Source organism: Nycticebus coucang, chromosome 6 (assembly GCF_027406575.1).
Source record: "Nycticebus coucang isolate mNycCou1 chromosome 6, mNycCou1.pri, whole genome shotgun sequence".
Classification (NCBI taxonomy): Eukaryota; Metazoa; Chordata; class Mammalia; order Primates; family Lorisidae; genus Nycticebus; species Nycticebus coucang.
This window is the reverse complement of record NC_069785.1, coordinates 89273134-89292706: the sequence shown is the minus strand read 5'-3', so window position 1 is coordinate 89292706 and position 19573 is coordinate 89273134. Positions and strand designations below refer to the sequence as shown.

General features: G+C 41.1%; 1 pseudogene; it reads right to left on the bottom strand.

Annotated features, from left to right (window-relative positions):
* Window positions 1–3503: 3503 nt before the first annotated feature.
* On the bottom strand, window positions 3504–5969 carry LOC128588784 (eukaryotic translation initiation factor 3 subunit E-like; annotated as a pseudogene).
* Window positions 5970–19573: the final 13604 nt, after the last annotated feature.

The following is a 19573-nucleotide window of genomic DNA, read 5'->3' as shown; positions in this document are numbered from 1 at the left end:
AATTTAAAACAGTTGTAATTTAAAATTTACAACTATTTTAAATTTACACACAAACTTTTTATGGACACCCTGTATAATTCTAATACATTGAACATTAAATAAATATAATTATGTAATCAAATATAGACAGCCCTTTCCATGCACAATACTCAGATATAAGCTCAAAAAACTTCATAAAATGGCATAAAGAATGAGGGTTACAATCTCCTTTGAGAGTTCTTCTCAGTATCCAATGAGTTAAGACATGTATCATTGCTTATATATGTCTGGAATATTTTAGTAACACGCAATTTACTTTTCTCAGTGATATTCTTTTTTCCTTTAAGGAAGTATTTATTACATATTATTAGTCATTATATTTTACAATAAAATTAAATTAGATGTACATACTTTTCACAAACATAAGATGAAAATCAAAACATCTAATAAAAAAAAATTTTTTTTTGAGACAGTCACTTTGTTGCCCTCAGTAGAGCACCATGGGAGTCATAGCTCACAGCTTCCTCAAAGTCTTGGGCTTAAGCAATTCTCTTGTCTCAGCCTCCCAAGTACCTAGGACTACAGGCACCTGCCACAAAACCCAGCTATTTTTTTAGAGACGGGGTCTCACACTTGATCAGGCTGACATCAAACCTGTGAGCTCTGACAATCCACCTGCCTCGGCCTCCTAGAGTGCTAGGATTATAGGTGTGAGCCACCGTGCCCAACCCACATCTATTAAATTTAAATACTGAAGGTATTGGTTTTCAGAATTCAAGCAATCAATCAAGATTCTTGACCAAGACCACCAGTTCATGATTCCAAATAGTTGAGGATCTTTTCAGTAACTGGAAAAAAATCTTCCTTATATGTGGCAATGGTTTCCACATAAAACCCTTTAAAGGGCTCTATTAATTCATTTGTTGAGACATTCTTCTGTTTTTTTCTTCAACACCTGGCAACTTGCCCTTTTTCCTGCTTAAAGCAAATGTTGAGCCAAACAGGGTCCAGGTGCCTACCACGTAGACCACGGACATCTGCTGGTACTAAGATGTGGCCTGGCCGGGAGGCATGACACAGCAGCCACGGCCTGGATCCTCGGCTCAATGGTAAGTTTTATTAAGGCTTATTGTGACTGGCCTTACACAAATTTATGAACTTTTATACCATAACAAAAACATCATATAAAAGGAATCCTATTGCATTGGATAATACGTCGTGTGCGTTTAGAGAGATTATCATAGGAGAACACTCATTGCAAGCACGGCTAAAACAGAGGACGATCACCTCACTAGAGGAAATGCTCCGATTTAGTAGTATTACCTACAAATGCAAGAAGCAGTTGAGTGAAAACATCTCGTGTGTAAACCCCTAAATTTGCCCATGACAAATAAATATGACCTGTCATTCAAGTAATCAAGTTCACCCCTGGTCTGTGCCCATTTCGAATCAGTAACCAAACTTTGGTTCCTCTTTTCACATGGCTCATGTTTACTCTTCCTTCCCCATTTTCACATCCTTTTTTCTTTCCCATAAAACACCTTCTAAATAAGGAAACATTCAAAAATTCAAAACTAAGTGTGACAGGCACCTCTGTCTTGATCATTATAGGATTTAATTTAAATATAAGGCTAATTTTGCTTTTCTAAGGTGGTATCTATTTTGTCTTCAGCAGATCTCTACAGTACCATTATGTGAAAGTACCAGCATAAGAATTCTGCAATTCTTTTCTCAGTGCCCAATCTTTGGTGTCTTGCAGGAATATCACTTCTCCCAGTGTCCCTCTGAAAGCTATCAGAGTTGACCCTGGGACTGCTCATGCAGTTGCTCTCAGAATGACCAGTTCAGCCTTTCCTTCCAGGGTTAGAACCTTGCAAAGGAGCCTTCACAGCCAATCAGCTGTTTCTTCTGGCTACATTTCAGTTCCAGTTCATACTCTGTTTAAAATTAAAGTTGAGCCAAAGAAATAGCTAGAAGGTGACAGCAGCTAAGCCCCCAAAGCTTTAAATAGAGTAAGACACAGTATAACAAGAAGTTTCCCAGGAGCGATCCCGCATGCTGAAAGGGATCTTTCATGAAAGTCACACTGAGTGCATGGAGTCAAAGGCTAGGTCACAGCCAGTTTCAAAAAGGGAAATAGAGGGAGCAGTATCTGCCTTGGCCAGGAAACAGATTACTGTCATTATAAAATATGGGAAACATATCATTTTTTTTTTTTTAGACAGAGTCTCACTTTATCACCCTCGGTAGAGTGCCATGGCGTCACAGCTCACAGCAACGTCAAACTCTAAGGCTTAAGTGATTCTCTTGCATTAGCCTCTCCAGTAGCTGGGACTACAGGTGCTCCCCACGATGCCCAGCTATTTTTAGAGACAGGGTCTCACTCTGGCTCAAGCTGTACTCAAACTTGTGAGCTCAAGCAATCCACCCACCTCGGCCTCCCAAAGTGCTAGGATTACAGGTGTGAGCCACCACACCCGGCCAACATATCATTTTTTATGCCAGGGAAAGGCTGTTTTACACAACAAATGAGAAGGATGTATTTTTTTTTTTAATGAGTCACAGACAATTTTATTCAAATACTCCAAATTTATACTCAATATTTAATTGTTTCTGAACTGTATGTCACCCTTTACATACTGATTTTATTTTTTCATCTTTTCTTTACAGTTCTTCAGTAGCAGGAAGAGTCTTCTGTTACTATCTTCTTAAAAATTCTCCTGTTAGGGGAGACGGAGATAGGTGTTGAGTGATAACCAACCATCTCTTCCATTGCCACCCCTTTCTTTTTCAAACAGAAGCAGTCCCATGTGGTTGTGGAGACAAAATCTTCTTAGGCTTCTCTGACTTCTGCATCCATATGTCGACAAAGTCAGAGACTGTAACAAATCAGTGTCAGAGGAGGGAAGATCCAAACTTGATAACATGTGTCAGAATGTCGACCCTAGCACGTTCCTGAAGTTCTATTTGAGTGAAGTGTTGGAAGAGTAGATTATTCTATTGGGCAAAGGAAGACAGTAATATCAAAACTCTATGTACGTGCTCCAGTTGACCAGGTACGAGATGCAGCCTCAGCACAACCATACAGAGAAACTTCAAAGGAAGGGGTCTTCATTTTGGGCCTGAACAATCTTGTTATACTAGTTGAGACCCTCATTCTAGATTTGTTGGGCAGTGCCTTTACATTCAAGTTTTGTTTTCCAGAAGTACAGACACATTCCAACTGTAATGTCATTATCATGCATCTTGGATGTTACAGTTAGCCTCCAGCCTCCAGCCTCCTGCCATCTCCTTCTCCCAGTTAGCCTCCAGCCTCCAGCCTCCTGCCATCTCCTTCTCCCAGTTAGCCTCCAGCCTCCTGCCATCTCCTTCTCCCAGTTAGCCTCCAGCCTCCAGCCTAATGCCATCTCCTTCTCCCAGTTAGCCTCTAGGGTCCTGCCCCTTCTCCCGCAGGGATAGCTAGACCCTGCCAGAGCTACCCGCCGACACCACAGCTTCACTAACACAAGCCCAAAGCCAGAGGCTTAAGTTGCCCAGTTAGGAGCCTTTGGTCTACTATATTCTGATGAAGTTTCTTCTACAGATTCATGGATAACATCTGGCTTCTAAAAGAAAGGCTTTTCAATCACTTGCTGATAGGGTGAAACTGCACTGTTACCCATAACCATACGACCTAATTTAGAATAAATCCTGGCATCAAGACTTGTGTTTCTGATCAAATTCACAATCTTCTTTCAGCTTCAGAACAAGTCATGTTCAGTTTATCTGATAACAAGTTAATTCTGATACACTAGTGGATGCAACAAAAAGTCTCAGCTATGAAGAGATGGGCATTTCCAATGAAATGCTCAAGACAAGCCACCAAGAAGTCATTCACAAGCACTGATTCACATTCCTTCATCTTTTTTTTAACCCCTCAAAGTCAAAGTTAATATACAAGCATTCAGCAAATTCTATCATTGTGTCTTTGTATCTGTAATACTCTTGTTGAATAACTTTTACTAGATCTTTTAGCACTGCCCGCATTTTAGGATATTCTTGTTTGGCTTGGCGCCTGTAGCTCAGCCACCTAGGGTGCCAGTCACTTACACCAGAGCTGGTGGGTTCAAATCCAGCCCAGGCTTGCCAAACAACAATGATGACAATTACAACCAAAAAATAGCCAGACATTGTGGCGGGCGCCTGTAGTCCCAGCTACTTGGGAGGCTGAGGCAAGAGAATCGCTTAAGCCTAAAAAGATTTTGAGGTTGCTGTGAGCTGTGATGGCGAAGAATATGTGGATACTTCGTCTGATTTGCATTAAGATACTGTGGTTGGGCTGGCCAGGTGGCTCACACCTGTAATCTTGGTGCTCTGGGAGGCTGAGGCAAGTGGATTGCTTGAACTCATAAAATCAAAAACAGCCTGAACAAGAGAAAGACCCCGTCTCTAAAAAAAAAAAAAAAAAAAAAAAAACTAGCCAGGCATTCTGGCAGGCACCTGTAGTCCCAGCTACTCAGGAAGCTGAGGCAACAGAATCACTTGAGCCCAAGAATTTGAGGTTGCTGTGAGCTATGATGCCACAGAACTCTACCAAGAGTGACAAAGTAACACTCTGTCACTCCACCCCCCTTAAAAGGTACTGTGGTTGGTAAAGGAATAGATCAATAATATTATCATGACTGAGCAGTGCCTGTGGCTCAGTGAGTAGGGCGCTGGCCCCATATACCGAGGGTGGTGGGTTCAAACCCGGCCCTATCCAAACTGCAACAAAAAAATAGTTAGGCGTTGTGGCAGGTGCCTATAGTCCTAGCTGCTCAGGAGGCTGAGGCAAGAGAATCACCTAAACCTAAGAGCTGTGAGGTTGCTGTGAGCTGTGACACCACAGCACTCAACCCAGGGTGACAAAGTGAGACTCTGTCTCTAAAAAAAAGAAAATAATAATAATAATTATATTATCATGACCTTTGGGGTAGTTGAAGTAAACAAACAGACCAGAGAATGAGCCATGTTCTCTTCTAAGGAGACTGAAGTGGAGAACTCGCAGAATTATCATCTATGGCCTTTTTTTTTTTTTTCTTTTGAGACAGTCTCATTTTGTCACCTTTGGTAGAGTGCCATGGTGTCACAGCTCAGAGTAACCTCAAACTCCTAAACTTAAGCAATTCTCCTGCCTCAGCCTCCTTAGTAGCTAGGACTACAGGAGTCCACCACAATGCTCAGCTATTTTTAGAAACAAGGTCTCACTCTGACTCAGGCCTGTGAGTTCAGGCAATTCACCCGCCTTGGCCTCCCAAGTTCTGGGATTACAGGCGTGATTCACTGCGCCCAGCTCATCTATGGTCTCTTTTAACCGTGTAAGGTCTTCCATGGCTGCATCCCAATTCTCCACTAAGATTTCAGATGTCAGTTTTCTGCCATAGTGGATTTAAAGCATTTGTATCTGTTACTGGAACCAACACTCTAAAAAAAAAAAAAAAAAGATATTCTGCTGCTCCTGAGTAACTCCCACATTCATACTGGAATTTTGCATACTGTGCAGTGTATCTAAATATTCTGGCTAAAACCAAGCTTGTCCATCAGGTAGTCAAACAGCATCCAGCCATCTCTGATTGACTGTACTTTCCTTATAGTTTCTGCATCTTCAAACATCTCCACAATTGGTTCTGTTTCCACCTGTAGCTGTTTCAGGTATGCAACAACTGTGGTTCTTTTTTTCTCTCAAAGCATGAGGAATATCACTGGGATAAAGGTTTTTGTATACATCCATAGCAAAGTCTTTCACACTGGTATCTCTAAGAAGACCCAATTGCCCTTGTAATAATTCTTTTTCATTCTATAGCTCCTTCACAGACAGAAACTCAAGGGTGGCGGCACCTGTGCTTCAGTGGGTAGGGCGCTGGCCCCATATACCAAGGGTGATGGGTTTGAACCAGAAACTCAAGGGGCAGAAAGACAAGATGCCAATCCCAAAAAAGCACAATTCAAGTAGTGAAGTTGTACTCTACCATCTTGCCAAAGAAAGGGCAGAAGCGTATCTATTGATCAATTATTTTATCTTACTCTAGGAATTAATGAATTTCATATAAGTGATTCTTCACCATAGGAAATATTAGTTCCTAAAAAATCCTCCAAAGACAAGGCCAAGTAAGCCCTCAAATGTGTGAAATTTAAGGGTGGAGAACAGGCTGGGGCACCTCCATCTAAAGACGTTCAGATTTTGAAATATTTCAAAACATTGAACTGGCCTTCCAAAACCAAAACACAGCTGCAGGCCAGTCTGGCACACAGGTGCTGGCTTTCCTCTCTGGCTCTCAGGATAAGCAAAGAGATAATAAAAATCATCAAAAGTCTGAAAATATTTTTGTTTTTTTAACCACATGGTTTAAGTTTAGATAGGATGGGTTGACTCCCTGCTATGAAAGATGAGGTGGTACAACTTCTTAACAATTTCTTAACAATTTCTCCTCCCTACGATTTTCCCCACTCCTTTTCTCATTAATTATATTTTACTTTGCCAGGTTATAAACTATCAAATCACATTCTATAATTATGATACCCTTGTTATTTAGTCTTTGTTCTATTTTAAAATAGATCAACTGCTTATTTTCAGTTCTTTCACCACTCCTAATTTTTTATCTTGATTCATTTATTTGGCTGAATTTTGATGTCAAAAGCTTTGGTTTGGTTTGGTTTTGGAGAAGGGCTTACAGGTTCTATATCTTTTACACACGGGTTTCTAAATACTACATTCCCTCTTCTTTTTCATGTTTAAGAAAGGCTGTTTATTGACTTTATAACCAGACAACAATTTTGCTGGGCCACACTTCCTCATCCTCGGAAGTTTGTAGATAGTGCTCCATTGCTTTTGTATAGCAGGTCCGGTTTTCCTCCTCATAGAAATACAAATATTATAAATTTCTTATTATTTTAGTCTTTGTCCTCTATATTGACTGCCTTCTACTTATCTTAATCTCTTTTTCCCTTTTCTCTGTATTCACTGATTATTGTGAGGATGCCATGCCATTAATTCTGTTTTCAACTATGTCTATCCTGTTCTCTGCACTTCCAAAATTATTTGTGAGATCTGCAGTGGCTGTATTTCTGGTCTCAATTAGTTTCCTTAGCTCTGAAAATTCCCCCATTCATTTCACTCTGTTATTGAATTACCTCATTTTGAGCCTTAGTGTTCCAGAATAATAGCATTATAAAGTTATTCTGTACCTTAAAGCACTTCCAGGGAATCTTTTTTTGTCTGGAGGAGGCATATTTCCATTATTTTAAAAGCTATTTTTTACTTTGAAACATGTGTCTTTTTACACCGTGTTCTTTCTTTTTTCTCTTTTTCTTCTCCTCACTTCTTTTTTTTTTTTTTTTAATCACAGCTGTGTACATTAATGCGATCATGGGGCACCATACACTGGTTTTATAGACTGTTTGACACATTTTCATCATACTGGTTAACAGCCTTCCTGGCATTTTCTTAGTTATTGTGCGAAGACATTTACATTTTACACTTACTAAGTTTCACATATACCCTCGTAAGATGTAATCCCACCAATCACCCTCCCTCCGTCCACCTCCCCCTTCCCTTCCCTTCCTCTTCCCCTTTCCCATATTCTTAGGTTATAACTGGGTTATAGCTTTCATGTGAAAGCCATAAATTAGTTTCATAGTAGGGCTGAGTACATTGGATACTTTTTCTTCCATTCTTGAGATACTTACTAAGAAGAATATGTTCCAGCTCCATCCATGTAAACATGAAAGAGGTAAAGTCTCCATCTTTCTTTAAGGCTGCATAATATTCCATGGTGTACATATTCTCCTCACTTCTTTTCCTTTTTGTTCTCATTCCTCCCGCTCTCACATGTTTGCTTACTCGCCCTGTCATTTCTTTTCATTTTTCTCAGTTTAAATTGCATAGCCCTGTCCTGACTTCTCATCTGTTCTGATACACTGTCTCTACTTTATTTAGGACCAGTCTGGCTTCCCCATTTGGAGCTAGTTCAAGGCCTTGGATTGCTGCCAATCCACTTATCTTTAGCCAGAGTGCATAGCGGGGGTTGAGTGAGGGGAGGCTTGCACCAGGCCAGAAGGAGCTCTGATTTCTCTTTTGAAGTCCAGTTAAGAATATGCAGCAGTGCACACCTTCACCTAGCCGTGGATCTATCCCTCTTGTTCTTCCAGCTCAGCACAAGGGCCTGGAAGATGGGAAACTATGGAGGCGCCCCTGCCTCTGTCAGGCCCCACGGGGTAAGCAGAGGCTGGTATCCTTGCCACATTTCCTTCTACCTTTCCCAGGACCACCTGTTTTCTTCTTCTGACTGCTGCTTTCCAAACTGGATGACATTAATAAAACTTAACCATGTTCTCAGCACTATCCCTGCCAGGGGTGGGTGGTGTCAGAAAGTTCTGCCATTTTCCTTGGCCATAGCTTTTTGATATTTATGATGAAAAGTTGTTCTCTGTTTTTTGTTTTTTCACCACTTCTGCTCATTTCATTAGATTTGGAGGCAGAGTACCTAATCTGGCTTTATTTTGGCCTTTGTAGTCAAAGATCTCTTTACTTTTTCTACTTACAAATCTTATATACTTATTGAATGGACAGAAAATATCCAGAGAATTATTACCAATCTATAACTTGTCAAAAAATAAAAATTCTTGATCATACTGTTTCTTGCTCTTGGGTAAACATTCCTCAAAACTGCCACTGTGTGACAAGTAAGAGCTTGTACAGCACGGACTTCAGCTTCTGAACTCTGGAGTGTGACAGACCCATATCCACAGCCCGTCTCTGCCACTCACTCGCTGTGGGATTACCTAATGCCTAGAAGTCTTGGCTTTTTCATCTATAAAAGGGGCATGATAGGGCGGCGCCTGTGGCTCAGTCAGTAAGGCGCCGGCCCCATATACCGAGGGTGGCGGGTTCAAACCCGGCCCCGGCCAAACTGCAACCAAAAAATAGCCGGGCGTTGTGGTGGGCGCCTGTAGTCCCAGCTACTCGGGAGGCTCAGGCAGGAGAATCGCTTAAGCCCAGGAGTTGGAGGTTGCTGTGAGCTGTGTGAGGCCACGGCACTCTACCGAGGGCCGTAAAGTGAGACTCTATCGCTACAAAAAAAAATTAAAAAAAAAAAAAAAAAAAAGGGGCATGATAATAATACCTACCTCATCAATTGAAGAACTAATTCACATTAAATGCTCACATAGCACCTGCTACCAAATCCACCTATTTTCTAAGTTTTGTTTGCTGCTTCCCCTTTCCACGACGCAGCCCATGGAATAGGAACTTTTAGAAAGAAAGGAACCTTAAAGGTTATCTTATCCAAACCTCTAACATTACAAAAGAAGAATTAAAATCGTGAGAAATGACATCAGAAATTATATTATATACTGGAATTAGATTCTTGGTCAATGGATATGAACATTCTGATCATTGGGAAGGGGAATTTCTCTTTGTAAATTATTAACTAGGTGTCCAATTTATTAAAAACACAACCAAATATTTTCAGCAGGACCTATGACAACAATCTAGGACCTCTGAATGTAGGTCCAGTATACTTTTTTTTAATTTCAGATTAATACGAGGGTACCCATGATTAAGTTACGTTGTTTGGGTGTCTAAGGTAAAGTTCAAGTTGTAATTGAGCCTTTCGTCCAGAGGATGTGCTGTATACCCTTACATTGTGCAACTTAGATGAGAGCTTACCAGTCCCCCCCTCCTTCTCTCATCCCTCTCTCACCTGTTCCCTCCCCCCGACTTGAGTATGCTTGTGTTTTTCTCTCATGTGGGCATATAGCTATTTTTCTATTGGTTTCATATTAGTATTAAATACTTGCATTTCCATTTTTGTGACACTTCACTAAGAAGAATATATTTCAACTCCATCCAGGTAAACACAAAAGATGTAAAGTCCCCATATTTTTTCTGGCTGAATAGTATTCCATGGTATAAATATACCAGAGTTTATTAATCCATTCATGGTTTGATGGACACTTCGGTTGCTTCCACATCTTGGCAATTTTGAAGTGAGTTGCAGCAAACATACTAGTGCAAATGTCCTTGTGATAAAATGATTTGGTTCTTCTGGGTAGATGCCTTGTAATGGGATGCAGGATCAAATGGAAGATCTACTTTTAGCTCTTTGAGGATTCTCCATACTTCTTTCCATAGAGGCTGTATTAGTTTGCAATCCCCAGCAGTGCAAAAGTGTTCCCTTCTCTCCACATTCAGCTTTGGGATTTGGGGATGTGGGCTATTCTCACTGGGGCTAAGTGATATCTCAGAGTGACTTTTTTTTCTTTTTTTTTGAGACAGAGCCTCAAGCTGTCACCCTTGGTAGACTGCCATGGCATCACAGCTCACAGCAACCTCCAACTCCTGAGCTTAAGCTATTCTCTTGCCTCAGCCTCCCCTCTAGCTGGGACTACAGGCACTCTCCACAACACCTAGCTATTTTTTGGTTGTAGTTGTCATTGTTGTTTGGCAGGCCCGGGCTGGATTTGAACCCTTCAGCTCTGGTGTATGTGGCTGGCGCCTAAGGCACTTGAGCTACAGGCACAGAGCCTCCGAGTGGTTTTGATTTACATTTCTCTGATGATTAGGAATAATGAGCATTTTTTCATGTGTTTGCTGGCCATTCATCCATCATCTTCCAAGAGGTTTCTGTTCAAGTCTCTTGACCACTTATAAATGGGTTTGCTCTTTTCTTAGTGATTATTTTGAGTTCTCTGTAGATTCTAGTTATCAGTCAGATTCATAGGATGCAAATACCCAGTGAACAAGTCCTATACTCAAGGTTCTATAAAATGCTGCCTCCTCATAGAAAACATTAACATAGTCTGTTAGGGGAGTGTGCCTCCACACTGAATTTGGTTCTTAAGCTTTTGCAGCAGTTAGAGTAAAAGCTAGAAGAAAGCCTTCCAATCATTCATGATAAGCAAATAATTTCCTGGTGCTAAATCTTATTAGTGGACATAATCCAATTACTTAAATCTATATTTAACAACTTTTTGAGTTTCAATTTTAAAGTTACCAAGAATAGTTTGCTCAGAAGAGATAATGGGCATGTTCAAAAAGTTTCTGGTATTAACTGAGATGTTGTAATTATAAACTCTTTCAGAAAGTAGATTGCTATTGGATGCAAATCCCATTCATAAATAACTCAGCTAGGGAACTGAGAAAGTTACTTTTGAGTCATTTCTTTCAGATTTATTAATACAAAGAAGCAGTCAGGAAAAGAAAATCATCTTGAAATAAGAACACTAGTGCCTAGAAGTTTTATGTCATTGTGATGCCCAACATGACCATAACTTCTATTTCTACTGTGGCTACCACAAATAAAAGGAGTAGCATTATTAGAAGGAGAAAAGAAATGTGTAATTCTAATTCTTATATTTTTCTCCGGACTGCCACAGAAGGTAAGGATGGTAAGAAAATAAGAGCCTTGAATGGTGATGAAAGAGAAAGATATTGTATGTCTTCAGAGGACCTTCAGGAAACATCTGGAGAAGCTAGAGGACTTCCAGTTTTTCAAATTCTGTATAAGTCCTAAGAGTAACCTCGTTTCAAAGTGAGGATTATTAATAGTGGACTACCTTTCCTCATCTTCTGTATTTTCACTAATGGGACAGTGATCACCATGTCACTCAGTCACAGAGCATTAGTCATCCATGGTTATTCCCTCCCCTTTACCCCACTTATTACTGTCACTGCTCATTGTTACTCATTGTCACCCTTCCTCTTTATTCCCTCCACCACCGAGTGTAGGCACTTAGTAGCTCACATCTTAAACCATTGAAACAGCCTTCCTCTCACCCAAATTTCTAATTACCACATTCATTAATTCATTAGTTCAATATTTATACTAAAGGGTACTACAGAAAGTGCTAGAAGTACCACAGTGTACAAGTCAGACACCCTTCCTACCCCCATGGAGCTTATGTTCTAGAAAAGGATGTTGGCAAGCCAATTTTATGACATACTTGTCTTCAAATCAATAGAATAAACCCAGGTTTTATCCTATGCTATAAACAGAATTGTATTCCCTCCCCTGCAAATTCATATATTGGAGCTGTAACCCCAGTGTGACTGTATTTGGAGATGGAGCCTTTAAGGAGGTAATTAAGGTTAAATGACATTATATGGATGGGTCCCTAAACTAACAAGACTGGTGTCCTTATAAGAAGAGGAAGAGACATCAGAGATCTCTCTCTCTCCAAAGACACACAGAACCAAGGCCATGTGAGTACATGGCAAGAAGGTAGCCATCAACAACCCAAAGAGAGGCCAGAAGAAACTAATTCTGATAGCATTTGATCTTGGGCTTCTAACTTCCAGAACTGTGAGAAAATAAACGTCTGTAGTATTCTGTAATAGCAGCCCGAGTTGTCTAATACATCCTTTTCCTCTTATTTCCATCAGACTCAGGCATTCTTCTTTAATACCATCTCTCAGCTCCACTTCAGTAAAATTCTCCAAAGATGCACAACTTCCTTTCTGTTCTAAACCTACCCTCCAGGTGCTTTTCGTCATCACTAGACCTAATTCTTTTTTTTTTTTTTTTGAGAGAGAGAGTCTTACTATGTCGCCCTCAGTAGAGTACCGTGGCATCACAGCTCACAGCAACCTCACACTTTAGGGCTTAAGCGATTCTCTCACCTCAGCCTCCCAAGTAGATGGGACTACAGGCGTCCTCCACAATGCCTGGCCATTTTTTGGTTGCAGTTGTCTTTCTTGTTCAACCCCAAGCTGGGTTTGAACCTCCAGCTCCAGTGTATGTTCTATGTTCTAGCCACTGAGCTACAGGCACGGAGCCTAGACCTAACTCTTTTAACAAAGAACTCCATTATTTCTTAGAGCAGTGGTTCTCAACCTGTGGGTCGCGATCCACAGGAACTGTATTAAAGAGCCCCGGCATCAGGAAACTTTAGAACCACTGTCTGAGAGCATAACTTCAGGCAAAGCTTGTTAATATCCTTCTCAGAAATAACTGTCTATTATTGAAGTCTGAGTATTTGGAAGGGGAGGTTATAACTAAAGCATTGATAGGGGAGTTTCTTACTTTACTGTAGAAAAAATAGGGAACAAAACAACTTCTTAGGAATAAGAATCATAAATACAAGATAATTGGTTGCTTGGTAGATTTGCACCTGTCCAGTGCTTTCACTTAAATTTAAGAAATTTAAAATCTTAAATTTATTTCTTTTTGGGGGGGCAGAGTTGGTTGTTTCTAGTGGGGGTTATTTTCTAATTTGTTGCAGAAATGGGGTCTCACTGTTGCTCAGGCTAGTCTTGAACTCCTGAGCTCCAGTGATCCTCCCACCTCAACCTCCCAGTGCTAGGATTACAGGTGTAGCTTCTGTACCCAGACTTAAATTTTATTTGTTACTTATAGAAAAGTAAAAAGCTGACAATTATCTTGGCCAAAACTAGGTACAATCACACATTTTATTTTAAAGTAACTAGATATTTCACATTATAGCTTTTTGTCTTTATTCTTCCAAGAAAGTAATGCCCTAACATATTTATCTAAAAAAAAAAAAAAACATTACCTATCAGAACTATCTTTTATGGTAATCGTGATAGCTTTGCACTGAAGCTCTCATACATATTTCACAAAATGGCTTATCTGGATTAAGGCTCATAGCAGTGACCGAATGAGTTTCTCCAAATAGTAATCACACTTGCAATTCACTTTCACCAGGTTTCAATGAAAAGAAGAGAAAAAAATGTACTGGGTTCCAGTAATTCATCAAATGTAGGATTTATTAGATAAAGCAAGGCCACGTGGTAAACTTTCTAACTGCCAAAGCTGAGTTTTCAGATTACACTCTCAGCTCTTGCGTCCACTCCAGCCAGCGCATCTGAGGTTACTAATTTACATGAACACTTTTGTCTTTCCCGGCAGGGACAGCTGTTTCTTTCCTTTCTGCTCAGCCACCAGAATAGCTACTCATTTTTTTATAGACCTTAGGTCTCAGATGAGGTTTGAAGTGTTATTTATTCCTTTCTGCTGGAGAAACTACTTATTATCTTCTTTGTTTTTTTTTTTTTTTTCACAATTCACACTATTGGAAGTTCACAATATTTATCACCTTCTAAAGAAGTTTTTCCTTTTGGTGATGAAGGTTTCACCATTTTAGAAAAATATTATAAAGAAACTGAAAGCCTCTGGGTATATTAATAAATGACATGGATTGACATATCTTAACACTTAGCGGTAGTAGTGGTATTGTTTGCCAGCCTAGCCTCCATAAAACAGCACACATAAATAAATACTACAACTCTTTTCTTTTTTTAGAGACAGAATCTCACCCTGTCGCCCTCAGTAGAGTGGCTGTAGCGTCACAGTTCACAGCAACCTCCAGCTCTTGGGCTTAGGTGATTCTCTTGCCTGAGCCTCCTGAGTAGCTGGGACTATAGGTGCCCGCCACAATGCCCTGCTATTTTTTTGTTGCAGTTTGGCCAGGGCCAGTTTTGAACCCGCCACCCTCAGTATAGGGCGCCGGCGCCCTACGCACTGAGCCATCTGCGCCGCTCAATATTACAACTCATAAAAAGTGTTTGCACAGCGGCGCCTATGGCTCAGTGAGTAGGGCGCGGGCCCCTTTTAACGAGGGTGGGGAGTTCAAGCCCCGGCCCGGCCAAACTGCAACAGAAAAATAGCCGGGCGTTGTGGCAGGCACCTGTAGTCCCAGTTATTCGGGAGGATGAGGCAAGAGAATCGCCTAAGCCCAGAAGTAGGAGGTTGCCGTGAGCTGTGACGTCACAGCACTCTACCGAGGGCGATAAAGTGAGACTCTGTCTCTACAAAAAAAAAAAAAGAAAAAGAAGAAGAAGTGTCTGCCAGAGAGGCATTTTAAATTTATATCATGCTAACTAATAAATATCAGGGGTACCAAGCGGTGCCTGTGGCTCAAGGAATAGGGCACTGGCCCCATATACCAGAGGTGGTGGGTTCAAACCCCGTCCCAGCCAAAACCTGTAAATATCAGGGGTACCAAAAAATGTAAACATTTTAAGAGATATTGTCTTTGTATTACTTTTTGAAGTTGAATTGAATTACAATAGTAATGTATAGTATGACGTTAATCAAACGTCATAAGTATAGATAGTGTTAATCAAATGAATGCTAGCGGCACCACATGGCAGAAACACAGTTGTGGGTTGAGGAGCATAAGACCATTTTGAAGTGGTATTTAACGTTCTCCTGGCTTAAAACCCCTTGACTTCTACCTGTGGGGGACCTTAAAGCATGGGGTGTACCATAGAACACCAGCTACGCTGGCGGGACTTCTGGAAGAAAGTGAAAAGCCTGCGCAGATGCAAGTGGACACGCTGGTCAGCATTGCCTGAGCAGTAAATAGTTCACCATAATCAGAAGTTTCTGGATGCTGAGAGTAACCACCCTGAGCACCTCCTGTAGTTGCAGAAGTCAAATATGACTTGTCTTAATCCTTAATCTTTTGTTATCAGTACATATTGAGTATTACAGTTTTAATACAGTTTATTCCTTTCTTAAAATGTATATACATATTTTTGGCACTTTGTTTTTTTGGGGGGGAGCAGAGTCTCACTTTATGGCCCTCAGTAGAGTGCTGTGGCATCACAGCTCATGGCAACCTCCAACTCCTGGGCTTAGGTGATTCTCTTGCCTCAGCCTCCCCAAGCAGCTGGGACTACAGGCACCCTCCACAACGGCCGGCTATTTTTATGTTGCAGTTTGGCTGGGGCTGGGTTTGAACCCGCCACCCTCCTCGGTATATGGGGCAGGCTCCCTACCCACTGAGCCACAGGCGCCACCCAGCACTTTCAATACTACTTACACTAATAATCCTCTTGAGACAAATTTTTCTGTGATCAACAATAAGCTTCTTCCTCAATTTTAAAAGACAAATAAAAACTTATTTTATTCTGGTTAATTATTTACATAAAATATTCAAACAATTCAGAAAAGTATAAAGTAGCAGTTCTTAACATGTGGGTCGCCACCCCTTTGGGGGTCAAACGACCCTTTCATAAGGGTCGCCTAAGACAATCCTGCATAGAGATATTTACATTACGATTCATAACAGTAACAAAATTACAGTTATGAAGTAGCAACGAAAATAATTTTCTGGCTGGGGTCACTATAACATGAGGAACTGTATTAAAGGGTGGTGGCATTAGGAAGGTTGAGAACCATCAGATAGAGAAAAAAGTAAAAACCACTCCAAATCCTAATTCCTAAACGTGGCCATTGTAAACTACTGTAAAAATTTTGGGACTGTCTTTCCAAATGTCTCTCAATCCACATATACACCTACACATATTCTACAATGTTAATGAATTTAGGGCCTGGCAAGGCCTCTGACCCCTGTAATCCTAGCACTCTGGAAGGTCAAGGCAGGTGGATAGCTTGAGCTCAGGAGTTTGAGACCAGCCTAAACAAAAACGAGATCCCATCTCTAAAAACTAGTGGGGCGTTGTGGCCGGCACCTGTAGTCTCAGTTACTTGGGAGGCTGAGGCAAGAGGACTGCTTGAGCCCAACAGTTTGAAGTTGCTGTGAACTATGATGCCATGGCACTCTACTGAGGGTGACAAAGTGATACTCTGTCTCAAAAATAAATGAATAAATAAAATGTTAATGAACTAATATTTATTAGTGAATGACCTAAGCATGTTATTTTTTAACCTGATTTTTTTTTTTTTTGGCTTAGCAATGTGGCATTCATTTCATGTCATTGAATAATTTATGTTCATAGATACACTTGTAGAGCATATTCCCTAGCGGCTGCACAATATTTCTATTCTTGTATGTCACAGTATGTTCAAATAAACACTCCTTTAGGTTTCTTCCATTATTTATTTTTTTTTTTTGAGACACTCTGTTACCCTGGGTAGAGTGCTATGGCAACGTAGCTCACAGCAACCTCAAACTCTTGGGCGGAAGTGATCCTCTTGCCTCAGCCTCCCAATTAGCTGGAATGACAGGCACCTGCCACAACACCTGGCTAGTTTTTCCTATTTTTTAGTAAAGACAGGGTCCCACTCTTCCTCAGGATGGTCTGGAACTCCTGAGTGCAGGTGATCCACCCACCTTAGCTCCCAGAGTGTTAGGATTCTGATCTTCTTCCAATTTGTTTAAGGTTATAAACTACAAATGTAATAACTATGTGATTTCACAATTTTTCTTTTTTGGATAGTTTCCTAGTAGTGGACTTAAGTAGATCAAAAGATATTTACTTTTAGGATTTTGTTTTCTTTCCTTTAAATTGCCTTCAGAAAACTGTGCTACAATTTGCTCTCACCAATATTGTATGACAATGCCTGTCCCCCAGAATCTTGCAAATACTGAGTATCTTTTCCAACTTTGGCAGTATAATAGGTAAATTCTTCCTATTGCTATGTAACAAATTACCACAAACTTAGCTGCTGAAAACACATTACCTCACGGTTTCTGTGACTCAGGCCTCCAGCACACTTATAACTGTGTCCTCCACTTGAAGGTCTCTCACAAGGCTATAATCAAGGTGTTAGCCAGGCAGGGCTGGGGTCTCATCAGAAGGCTTAACCAAAGGACGCACTTCCAAGCTGCTGCATGTGGTTGCTGGCAGGATTCAGTTCTTTGTGAGTTGTTGGCAAGAGGGCCTCAGTTTCCAACTAGCAGCTGGACAGAGGCTGCCCTGAGTCCCTTGACACATGTGCCCCAACATGGCAACTTGCCTCATTAAAGCCATCAGGGAATAAAGTCTGCTTGCCAGATAGGAGTCTGGATCTTTTGTAATCTGATCATAGCAGTGATAGTCCCTCAACATTGAGGTATTCTATGGGTTAGAAGCAAGTTACTTAAGAGAAAGGGATTACATAAGGTTGTGAGTATCAAAAGACAGGGATCATTGAGGACCATTTTAGAAAATGCCTACTGCAGTCTACCCCTTGGTCCTCAGTACATTCCCTGAAGCACAACTCCTCTCTATCTGCAGACCTGTGAAACTAGAGGCAAGTTTTCCTTCCCTGGACACCCAACGTACAGTGGTGGTACAGGCAAAGGAAAACAGCAAGAGATATTCCCATTGAAAAGTGGAGGCTGCGGGGAATGGGAGGTACAAAGGCAGTGGCCTATAGCAATGCTGAAATGCACCTCAGCAAATGCTGGAAGTTCCTCGATTAGGTTTTCTGTGAGATTTGACGCAACTTCTGCGCTATTGGTTCTACCTTCTGACTCTTCCTTCCTTTTCATGGAAGGTGTACGTGCTTAAAGCTGAGTAGTTTCTTGTGCTGCTTTCCATTAGTAGAATTTTGGAAGTCCAACACCTTTCCATTTTCTACTATTTCTGTCCCTTTTAGTCCAATCTTGCAGTGCTTGGGGTGATAGAATTGTCTCAAAAACTTATGTAGGCCTTCTGTGAATTTCACTGGGTGTTCACCCATTAGATAAAAGCCAGATCCAAAAATGTTATCAAGCTCCAGTGGCACAATGTGTTAGTTTGGGGTACTTGAAATGTTTTCTAGGTAAGATCTTCTCTACCTTGAGCTCCTGTATGCTGAGGAACAATGTCCTTAAACTGAAATATTCCTTGAAGCATAGTTCTTAACATTTTTCAAGGGCTCTTTGTATAACTGAATACTCTGATTCTTTGGTTCTTGTGAGGATGTTGGTTTTGTTTTAAGAAACAGATCTTGGCTTGGTGCCCGTAGCTCAATGAGTAGAAAGCCAGCCACATACACTGAAGCTTGCAGGTTCGAGCCCGGCTCAGGCCTGTTAAACAGCAATGACAACTGCAATCAAAAAATAGCCAGGCATTGTGGCGGGCGCCTGTAGTCCCAGCTGCTTGGGAGGCTGAGGCAAGAGAATCGCTTAAGCCCAAGAGTTTAAGATTACTGTGAGCTGTGATGCCACAGCACTCTACCATGGGTGACATAGGGAGACTGTGTCTCAAAAAAAAAAAAAAAAAAAGAAAAGAAACAAGTCTCTGCTCTGTCACCTAGGCTACCACGTGGTGGCACCACTGAAGCCTTGAACTGAGCTCAAGAGACCCTCTCACCTCAGCTTCCAGTGTTGTGGGGATTACAGGTGTGACCCACCTCACCTGGCTAAACCACAAGTTACACAGTCATGCCCTAAGCTTTCTCTCTTTGCCACTTTTCCTGACAATGCCCGGAAGCCATTTATGTTCTAGCATCTTCTCCCATCTGAGGAGACTGAGAATCTTCAAACTCAACTCCCAGATCTTTTGGTTCACAGTTCTTCTCTCAATTTATTTCTCTCCTCTCACATCTTACTATAAATATCAAGAAACCCAGTGACAGCTTCAACAGTTTGCTCAGAAATGTCCATTACTATATGAAGGGGGTTGGGGTTACCAAACAGGGGGGCTTGGCACAAGGAATGAAGAGGCTTGACACAGAGTCTATGTCTAGGGGCGGAGGAACTCTGGGTGGAGCCCTCCTGAGTAAACCTCCGGGTCCCTATTTATTATCACAAAGCAGGAAAAAGTAGTTAAAAGTTACTTATCAGACATCAGCGTTATGAAAGTGTCAGAATGTCTCTGATTCGTTTCGCAAGATCTCTGCTTCTAGTCAAGACACCTTTAGAATCTAGAGAATCTTTACTGTAGCCATTGGACCTGGTA